The 11,251-nt window shown below is 46.4% G+C and overlaps 1 long non-coding RNA gene across 1 annotated transcript; it reads right to left on the reverse strand.

The window, feature by feature from the left end:
- Positions 1-1,395: 1,395 nt before the first annotated feature.
- On the reverse strand, positions 1,396-7,462 carry LOC145516603 (uncharacterized). Its single transcript, XR_014061535.1, has 2 exons — positions 7,290-7,462; positions 1,396-2,530 (listed from the first exon to the last, which is right to left on the reverse strand). It is a non-coding gene; the product is annotated as an uncharacterized LOC145516603 (long non-coding RNA).
- Positions 7,463-11,251: the final 3,789 nt, after the last annotated feature.

Below are 11,251 nucleotides of genomic sequence, written 5' to 3' on the forward strand. Positions count from 1 at the left end.
TAAATATTAGGGATTATACCTTGTATGTTTTTCTTACTGGGGTATTTGAATGCTTCTAAATTTGCACAGCTTGGAAACTCATATCCTGAAGGAGCCGTTAAGTCCTTCCCCTGAGGTGACTGGTGGTGTTATGTCTACACGGACACGGTTTCCCTGTTTCCCTGATGACCTGAGAACTTTTAAACTTCTCTAGCGGTGTTGTTTTCATCCCCCTCGATTATCCGGAATGACTCCTTGAACCTGGCAGAGTACTACACTTGTTTGGAAAGGAAGGGGTTTAAGGAGAGAAACCCTTCTAGTTAATAAAGGAGCAGAGGGGGGTGAGAGACGCAGGCGGGCCCAGGGGAGAGGCCTGTCAAGCGGTTTGATAAATGGGGGGCTCGGGGGGCCGAGCTGTTTGTTTAGGGCTCTTGTTCTGCTTCAACTGCACACAAAACCGGCATTGACATGTCTGCCCTGCAAACACAGCACAGCCGGCCACAGTCAGCCCGCAGGGCCCGGCCCAGGGAAAGCCTCGCTGTTCCTCCGGGCCTGGGACCGGACACATCCTGAGCGGGGCCGCCGAGCAAAGCCCGGGGAGACTGTGCAGGACGTTAGCGCCCTCAGCCTGCACCTCGGTCCTTCTTTCTCCTCCTGAAACCCTGGGAAGGTGCCCAGACCTTACAGACCTGCCCCTGCGGGTCTGAAACGCTGGGCACAGTTCTGTGCCTGCTCATTTAATGTCTGCATGTGGCAGCATCAGAACTCCATTTGCCCGAGTCCGGGAATGAGCACGACCTTGCTCACAGCTGGCCTTTAGGTGTTTAGGTCACACCAGCTCCCCAAGCCCCAGACAGTCTCCTCGTGGTCTTAAAGTGCACTTCCTACTCCTAAGGAGAAGGAACATTTCAAATGTCACTAAAGATGCTGTGCATGCATGCTAAGTTGCTTCATTCGTGTCCAACTCTTTGCCACCTCATGGGCTGTAGCTCGCCAGGCGCCTCTGTCCATGGGATTCTCCAGGCAAGAGCACTGGAGTGGGTTACTATGTCCTCTTCCAGGGGATCTTCCCCACCCAGGGATCAAACTCTCATCTCTTAAGTTTCCTGCATTGTTAAGCTGGTTCTTTACCACTAGTGCCACCTGGGAAGTCCATCACTAAAAATACTTCATTAATTTATATTATATTTTAAACAGAGGCAACTAGGAAAATTAATGTTAAATTACTGCATGAGATGCCAATCAGAAGACTGAAGATTTTTGTGGATAAACAGTAAGTTGGACTTTCATGGATTTTAGCAAATTTTACTCTGTGAACATTTCTGTTAAATCCTGTGTTTGGATTATAACTAGATTATATGAATATATCACTATTCAATTTCCCATCACTTTCAACACCATTTCCACCTCTTAAGATTTTTTATGACCTTGACATCTTTATTATTATTAATATGGTAAAATACACATGACATAAAATGCACTCCTTTAAAACCATTTATCCATGTACAGATCAGGAGCATTTGGTGTATTCACATTGCTGGACAGCCATCACTCCCTCTGTCTCCAGAACTCACTTTATTTTGCACAGTTGAAACATGGCCCCAGTGTTGAGATTTTCTACTTTTTTCCCCCACTTGTTTCAAAGATGTTTTTAATTGCTGAAGCAATGTTATGATGACTGCTCTAAAATGTTTGTCAGATAATTCTAGCATCTCTATCATTTATCTTGATACTGGGATCTGTTGGTTATAGTTTTCATTCAGTTAGGGGCTCTGCTGGTTCTGGGTGTGATCGGTGAGTGTTGATTGAAACCTGAGCATTTGGGTGTTTTCTTATGAGACTGAATTTTAGTTAAGCCTTTGAGGTGGGAGGTGGGTTTTTCTGACACTGCACAGGGCGGGCTAAGCATTGGTTCTGTCCGGTGGGGGTCATCCAGCTTCCGCACCTGGTCTCCAAGGGCACGTGGGTGGTGGCTCCTGTAGGAGTCCTGGGTCCCCACAGAGCTCTCCTGATGCCTCCTCATGGAGGAAGACTAGCAATGCCTCACTGCTGCCCTCACCTGGTCCCCACCAACGTGTCGGGAGGGGTCATCACCCCTGGGGTGGGGGCAGTCTTGGCTCAGCCACCACTGCCTTGTTACAGACTCCTGGGCTCTGACCTTTGCCCACATAGGTGCGATGGGGCCACAGGTTTATTGCTGTATCGTGTCTGGCTGGCTGGAGTGATTATTGTCTAAATGTGGTCTCTCCTGATAAAATGCTCCTCTCCTGGATCTGTGACCAGAGACAGCAGGTTTTTGCTGAGTTTTCTTTGGCTGCTGCCCCTGGGATTTCCATCCTGAGCACCTCTATCCCCAAGCCTGGGGGGTTTGAGGCTGAAAGACACCTGAAGAGCTTACCCCTGTGTCCATCTTTTATCCCCAGGACTCAAGTTGGATTGCAGTCTTCTGTGGATTGTGTCTTCCAGAATCTTCTTGGTAGTCTCACAGGTGATGTACAGGGTTTTCAGTTGTGTTTTGGGGAATAGGAAGAAGTGTATCTTTTCCATGATTCTGGAAGCAAAACAAAGGTTTTATGTTTGTTTCATAATGTCCATTTCTTCTAAGCCCTTCATACGCTTTCTGCAGATTCACCAGGTGTCCACATTCTGCCTCATTTGTTTTATCTTCTCTATTTGCAGATGTGCATTTCTTTTTCTCAACTATGCATGAGTAAGTTGGAGATATTTTGATCTTTTACTCAAAATACTTCAATGTCTATTTCCTATTCTGTTGCAAAAACCACAGGCTATTTTTCAAAATAAATCAAAAAAAAAATTAACATGGATACAATGCTAGAATTTAATCTTAATTTTTATTAAAATTTCACTCATTGTCTCAATTATGTCCTTTATAGCTTTTAAAACTTAATTTTTTTTTTTTAAAGAACAAGATATTTTTGAAAGTGAAAGGGGGCACAAACAAGTCATAAACAAGAATCATCAAGGCAAACTCAGATGTCATGTGCCCCCTCATTCAGGGCCCAGGAGGGAACAGCTTTAGCTAGGAGGAGAGAGTCGATCCTGGGTCAAGAAGAAGAGTGGAGAAGAAGACGTGATGCTCACAGCCTGGAGAGTTTGGTGGTGGGAGGGCACAGTCACTCTTCTTTCTGCTCAGATTTTCTTAGAAACACAATAAGCAAGGTGATCACTAGGGAGAGAAGCAAGTCAGGAGGTCTGAGGAGGATACGGAAGATGTGTCTAGGAGATGGAGGGTTCCCTAGAAAGTCTGGCATGGCATCAGAACTCTTTATCTTTTCTTTCTGAAATCATTAAGCATTTTCAAGCAGAACTAGCATGGTAAATTTTTCCACTAATTAATTTGTCTTGCTGGGCCCCAAATCTAGCTATCAACTTGAATTTGTCTCAGGTTTTAAAAAATCCTTTTCCCACTGTTATTGAATGCCTGGTCTGTGTCTGGTACCCAGGGTGCACCAGCCAGCAGAACTGAACAAGCCCTGCCCTCAGTGAGCGAACAGTCTGCAAGAGGAGACATAACACCAACAAGCAACAGATAAGATCAATAAATGATGTCCAAGGAAGAACAGAGCTGGACTGAGGGGGTAAGGAGGGGTGGCGGAATTTGATTGCAATTTTAACTGGCTGGGCAGGGGAGAGTTTTTGGACGTGATGGTGTGTGAGAGCAAAGCTGAAGCAGGAGAGGGCATGAGTCAGGCTCACCAGTCTTCTCTGTATGGAGTATTCCTGGCAGAGGGAATGGCCAGGGCAAAGACCCCAAGATGGCAACATGTCTGGCATGTTAGAAAAACCATGGAGCCAGAGTGACTGGCAGGGAGCGAGGTGGGAAGATGAGGTCAGGGAGGAAGTCAGACTGGCAATCCCTCTGGGAGCAGACGTCCATCTGGGAGCTGTGGGAACCTTGACCAGGGCAGGGTAGGCTGGCTTATGTGTAGAAGGTCACAGCTGGTGGGTCACTGGGAGACAGGAGATCATGAGGGGACCTCACCCGGAGAGGGAGGCCAGGCCGGTGGTTAGGGCACAGAAGTCATCAATCCAGGTGGCAACAGTGGAGGGGGGAGAGCAGTAGTTGGCTTCTAGAGCATCTTGGACATAAAGCTGAGAGAATTTGTTGAAGAATTATGTCGAGTTTGGAGATTTAACATGAGCCATGAAGAGGGTATGATTTTCACCTCTGAGATGGAGGCCTGAACTGGTCCAGGCTGGGTCCCAAGGGGTCGGTTAGACACCCACATGGGGAGCTGGGATTGAGAAGGCGGTCTGGGCTAAACAGATACATTTGAGAGTCACCAGCATGTGGAAGGCACTTATGACTGTGAGACTGAGGTGGTCTTTTATCCCAGCTAACAGGTGTGGAGAGTGGAACAGCCTCACCTGGGAGCCTTTTAGAAGTCTGGAATGAACAGATACACACTACTACATATAAGATATATATAGTAATGTGTAGTAGTAATATATATAAGATAGCAAATAAGGATCTACTGTAATATTTTGTGATACTCTAAGATCATGGCATCTGGTCCCATCACTTAATAGTAAATAGATGTTGAAAAATGGAGTGACAGATTTTATTTGGGGGGCTCCAAAATCATTGCTGAATGCCATAAAGAAAGCTGAGCGCCAAAGAACTGATGCTTTTGAACTGTGGTGTTGGAGAAGACTCGTGGGAATCAGTCCCTTGGACTGCAAGGAGATCCAACCAGTCCATCCTAAAGGAGATCAACCCTGAATATTCATTGGAAGGACTGATGCTGAAGCTCAGCAAAAGATTGAGAGCAGGCAGAGAAGAGGGTGACAGAGGATGAGATAGTTGAATGGCATTTTCCAGCAGTCATATACAGATGTAAGCGTTGAACTATAAAGATGGCTGAGCATGGAAGAATCAATACTTTTTAATTGTGGTTCTGGAGAAGACTCTTGAGATCCCCTTGGAGAGTAGAATCAAACCAGTCAATCCTAAAGAAAATCAACCCTGAATATTCACTGGAAGGCCTGATGCTGAAGCTGAAGCTCAAATCCTTTGGTTACCTGATGTGAAGAGTCAACTCACTGGAAAAGACTCTGATGCTGGAAAAGTTTGAGGGCAGGTGGAGAAAAGGGTGACAGAGGACAAGATACTTGAATGGCATCATTGACTCAATGGACATGAGTTTCAGCAAACTCTGAAAGATAGTGAAAGATGGAGAAGCCTGGTGTGCTGCAGTCCATGGATCGCACAGAGTCAGACATGACTTAGCAAAATGATATGGATAATGGAATCATTTTGCTGTACACCTGAAATGAACACAGCATTATCGTAAATTAACTATATCCCAAAATAATAAAAAGTTTTTTAAAAGTTTGCTCAAAAAGAAAAAAAAAATACAGGACATCAGCATCACCCCCACCAGATCAGAACTCACATGTTAACAAGCTCCCTGCCCTGGTCTAGGCTTCTGTGTAGACAAACAGAAGAGGACCCTTTGATCTTCCGAGCTCAGGAGAAGACAGAGGCAGGAACATAGGAGATTGTGAAGGAATGTTTCACATGATTGGGAAAAACAAAACTAAAAACTAAACCATGAGAGCAGAGTCCTTGCAGCCAATAAGACAGCACGGGTGAGTCCACGGCAGGACAAGCGTGAGGGGTGCTGTTTCCAGGATGGAGGACAGAAGATTTAAGATTGGGGGGGAGGGAAGGGGGCAAAGCTGCAGGAGACAGGAGGGGAGAAAACTGGGGGTGGGGGGTGGGGAGCGGTATAGACCACCCCTGGAGAAGTCTGGCTGCAGGATGAAGCAGAAAAATGGGGTGGAGGCTGGTGGGCCAAGTGAATTCCAGGGAGATTCTTTTCACACTTGCTATGCTTTATTTTAGGATGAGAAAGGCAGGGTGTGTCTAGGCTGATAGAACAACCCTGTAGAGAGAGGAAAAGGGAAGCTGCTTGTCTGTCCTGTGTCCCACATTAGGATGACTGGCGTGCCTATAATGCACAACTTTGACAGTGGGACACTGCTGTGCCAAGCTCTGAACCCCCAGAGAAGCTCACGGGACACAGTCTGTGAATATTTGTGGGGTTCCATTAAAACCATCTGGTCCCATGGCATCTGGCCCCATCACTTAATGGCAAACAGAAGGGGAAAAAATAGAAGCACTGACAAATTTTATTTTCTTGGGCTCCAAAATCACTGAGGATGGTGACTGCAGTCATGAAATTAAAAGATGCTTGCTCCTTAGAAGAAAAGCTATGACAAACCTAGACAGCATATTAGAAAGCAAAGACATCACTTTGCCAGTAAAGGTCCATATAGCCAAAGCTATAATTTTTCCAGTAGTTATGTACGGATGCAAGCATTGGACTATAAAGAAGGTTGAACATGGAAGAACTGATGCTTTTGAATTATGGTGCTGGATAAGACTCTTGAGAGTCCCATAGAGAAAGATCAAACCAGTCAATCTTAAAGGAAATCAATCCTGAATATTCACTGGAATGCCCCACGGGGTAGTTGAAGCTCCAATCCTTTGGCCACCTGATGTGAAGAGCCAACTCATTGGAAAAGACCCTGATGCTGGGAAAGACTGAAGGCAGGAGGATAAAGGTTGGATGAGATGGTTGAATGGCATCACAAACTCAATGGACATGAGTTTGAGCAGGTTCTTGGAATTGGTGATGGACAGGGAAGCCTGGTATGCTGCAGTCCATGGGGTTACAAACAGTTGGATATGACTCAGTGACTGAACAAGGACAACAACAATTAAAACCACAGCACTCTCAGGTCTGGGCACCAGAACCAGTGTGCCTGTTGCATAAGGAATTTGGCTAAGAGAGGATGACAGTGCGGGGGCTCTGGCCAAGGTGAGCCCAAGGAAGAGATCACAACTGAGGATGGTGGATGTAGGAGAGGCTGACAGGTGGGGACTTTGGATGGCTGGAAATCCCAGGACAGGTATGGAATATACTAACTCCAGGAGCCATCTCAGAAGCAGCTTTATCCTCACTGTCTTGAAAGGATCTCAGCACACACTCACCCCAACAGTAAAGCATGGGGGTGGTGAGCACTGTTAAAACCCCACTAGTTTCCCTGGGTGAACGCGCAGTGAGATTTGTGCACCGTCAAAGACCAAGGGGACCACAGAGGACGAGATGGTTGGATGGCATCACCAACTCAATGGACTCCGGGAGTTGGTGATGGACGGGGAGGCTTAGGGTACTGCAGTCCGTGGGGTCACAGAGTCTGACACGACTGAGTGACTGAACTGAACTGAAAGACTCCTCCTCCTCTTGGAGAACTCTTTGGACTGAGGGACGAGGTCTTACCTTTGGAGAATTCATTTTATTTCTCCTCAGGGAGCAGTCTTAGCAGCAGGCCCTCAGGACGGGCTCGGCCGAGGGTCCGCCGGTCTTGTACGTTGTAACAAGTTCATGAAAAAAGTTGTTAGCCGGGCGTCCCTCCCCTGTCTCTGTCTTGGAATTGTGTGGTAAATATCCTCACGAGTCCAGTAGGAGAGCCGTCCTTCTTGGGGCCCCCACTTCCTGTCTCCGGCCATATTTACATGCGCACTTCCGGTTGTTGACAAAGTTGAGCTGCTCAGATGGAGCTCAGCGAGGGCCTGGGCTCAGCCCAGAGCCGATACGTGAGCTGGCGCATCTGAAAGTGTGTCTCCATCCGCCTGATGGAGCAACCAAGCCAGAACAGACAGCACCAACCACCCAGGGGGCAGGTGGGCAGCGGGTCCACAGCATCCCCTCTGCCTGCTGCGTTCTGTTGAAACGCTACTGTGGGTGTGGTCTCCTTCTGGTTGCTCACAGGTAGACCTTCTGGGGCGGGGAGGGATTTCAGTCTCTGACCAGGGGATTCTCTACTCAGAGATGCCTGTCATGGCACCTTCTCATGGGGGTTTGTGTTCTTTCTGTTGCATTTGTCAGTGGAGCTGGCAGCTGGCAATGCCCACTGGCAATCAGGAAAGATTTTTCTGGTCAGTGGTTCTTCTTTGGATTCAATTCAGTGGGCTCATTGGGCCCATGCTCACAGTCTCCTGAATGGAGCTCACACTTTGGCCCTGTTTTCTCTAGAAAACAGAAAGTGGGAAAGATGCAGGTGACGTCAAACTTGGAAACAAGATGTAGCATAATTGTTGATCTAAGATTTTTTTATAAGATTAGGAGATGACGTCCTTTTTCAATTAGTCGAGCATCATCAACACCAAGATTTCATGTGCTTCTATGTTGATAAATACGATCATTGCACACACATGCACGTACATCCAGCTGTTATTCATCTTTTCCTGGTAACCACCCCCAGTCTGTGATGAATTACCTTGAATGCCTTTATATCATTTTAGTAGCTCAGAAATTACTTTGATCTCTTTGAAAATAATGCAATCCTCAAGCATCAGTCTTATTCATGATTTCTGTTCATAACAACGATGGCACGCTTAGGCAGTTTCACTGTAACATCATAAAATGGGAGAAAGTAACCATCTAATTTTTTAAAAACTGAGCCTCAAAAGCCTATATAATTTTTGTTAGTGGTATTTATCTTGGTTCGACAATGTGGAGCAACTCCAATTTAGCTTCCATGGCAAGGTGGACCAAAATTGAATATAGATCAGATCTTGAGCTTGGCGGCGGAACAAATCGGTCTGATTATGTGGGATTACATGGTGCATGAATTTTTAAATTAAATAGTTTCTTGCCCTATTAAATAATGTCAACAGTATTGTTGTGGGGCCTTATTTTCTTTTCTTGTCTACTTTCACATACGAATATCTTTTTCTTTTATTAACCAATATTCCTTTATTTAGATGTGATAACACCCAGGACATCCCTCTCTCCCTGGAGAGTCTATTCTTGTTGAGTAAAATTTCAGAGTGAATTCATTTGTTTCCTTTCAGTATGTGCTATCATATTATGCCTTGGAATTCTTTGGTTTTGCTAGAAAGTCAAACTATGTCTTTTTACTGGAGCAAATCAATGCAGAGACTTTCTTCTTTGGAACTCCTCGTAATCTTTACTGACCATTCTTTGTCTGTGGTCCAGCTTCAAATGATGTCCTGTTTGCCACTGTGTTCCCAGGGCCCATGTCCAGCCAGGAGTCTGAGATTCTGAGAGCCAGGGACAGTGGGCTTCTGACCAGGAAGAGCTGCGGGTGGGGTCATGTCCATGTGAGCCTGGGTCACACCCTCTCCTTGTGGCCACAGATGGCTTCAAAGCCCAAGATGCACAGTCTTGAGCCCCGGGCTGTCAGCTGGGGCCTTATCCTTCTGCGGGGGGAAACACAGTTTGGCAAAGCTACACATGCTTTAACTTCAGTATATTCAGAGTGAGTCTACCCAGAGGAAACGGCTTAACTCAGCAGGGCCGTGGGCAGCCTCTGCCATGGCTGATAAATGTCTTTATTGCCTTAAGGAAATGGCAACCCACTTCAGTATTCTTGCCTGAAAAATGCCATGGACGGAGGAGCCTGGTAGGTTCGAATCCATGGAGTCGCAAAGAGTTGGACACGACTAAATGACTTCACTTTCTTTCTTTCATTTCTTTCCTTGCTTTCACTCTTCTATTTGTGAGCACATGTCAGTAACAGCACTCCAGTTCATGTATTTTCTAATTTTTTTTGCAAAATTGGCATATGCCATGCCATCACAGAGCCTAAGTACCATGGTGATACTTTAGTCCATGAACTGCCAGGGAACACCTCATGAAAACGGTTACTTGGGGCTGCATGGGGTGCCTCTCAGAGTCTTCTCGGGGATCAGCAGCTGCTCCCCCTGGAGGGACATGGTCAAGCTGAAACTGAGGAGTCCCGGGGACCAGAGGGTGGCCGTTGGCAATCAGACTCCAGTTCTGTCTTCTCTGGGGTTTGGGACTTGCCTCAGGCTCCTGACCATCAACCACACGGGATCCCCAGGCACCGGTGGGGCTAGGAGACCATCACAGTGTCGTCCACCTTGGTCCAGCCTTGGTCCAGCGTCCTTCCCTGCCAGTTCCACCTCCTATCTGGGTCTTCAGGACCGAACCCCACCCCCTGGGTGGGATCCCTGTCCTCGTCCCCACTGCTTCCTCTGTACCCAAATCTCACTTCTGCTAGAGACAACAACACAATCACCACAGTTGCCTGAGCAGAGCTGTGCCAGGCGTGTCCTACATCCCCTCCATGTCTCCAGCATCTAATCCGTGAAGGTGTCTCATACCCACAGCTCACAGCACACAGCACACTCTGTGAGCCCACAGTGACCCCACAGTGGACCCCACATCCTCAGGGCAAGATCCTTCATTCTGAGTTTGACTGTTCTTATGGCAGGTACATGATTGGAACTTCAGTGTTTGTCACATTACTTTGGCATGGAAGTCACAGGCATGTTGTGTGTAGGACGGTAGGGGTTTAGGGAAGAGCAGGTTTCAGAATTTCTATGTAGACACGATTTCGTGATCACAGTTTGCTCAGAAGAATTATGGGGGAATTAGTCATAAAACTGTTTTCATATTAGTTAGTATATTCCCTTTAAAAAGTTTCCTTCCTTATTTGAGTTGGCTTGAAGAAAAGAATGCAAAGATAGGCAAACATAATTTAGAAATTGTGTGTGTGTTTAGTTGGAGTTAATATAGATATAATTAATTATACTAACAGACTTCCCCACTGGCTCAGAGGTAAAGAATCTTCCTGCAATGCAGGAAATGCAGGAGACTCTGGTTCAATCCCTGAATCAGGAAGATCCCCTGGAGGTGGAAATGGCAACCCACTCCAGTACTCTTGCCTGGAGAATCCCATGGACAGAGGAGCCTGGTGGTCTATAGTCCATGGGAGTCACAAATAGTCGGACAGGACTGAGCACACATGCGTGTAATTACTCACACACAAGTACTTTTTAAAATGGGTACTGAAGTATGGACGGAAACATCTATGTCATCTAGAGTTGTTTCTCTTTTTAGGATCACGTGATTTGTCCTCAGTAAGGAGATAGATGAGGACATCTCTTGGAAAGACTTGGAGAGACCTTTCTCCTTGCTTCATCCATCAAGGACGTCAGTCCTTGTGATGTCCGCCTCTGCCACCTTCTCCTAACCACGGTTTCTGTCTGGTTGCCTCTCCCCATCGTCCATTCTGCCCACAATATTCAGGTGTAAATAGTGAACGCACATAGTAAGTGTTTGGTGCCATGAGTTTTGACCACTGTGCACCTGTGTGACCCACACTTCGGTCAAGAAAAGGGGTGGTTTCATCACCTAAAAATAGAATTGCTTGCTCATGAAGGAAGTAGATGTTTGATTTTAATTTTTAA

The sequence above is a fragment of the Giraffa tippelskirchi genome, chromosome 8 (assembly GCF_054371585.1).
Source record: "Giraffa tippelskirchi isolate mGirTip1 chromosome 8, T2T-mGirTip1v1.2.pri, whole genome shotgun sequence".
In the NCBI taxonomy this organism is placed as follows: domain Eukaryota; kingdom Metazoa; phylum Chordata; class Mammalia; order Artiodactyla; family Giraffidae; genus Giraffa; species Giraffa tippelskirchi.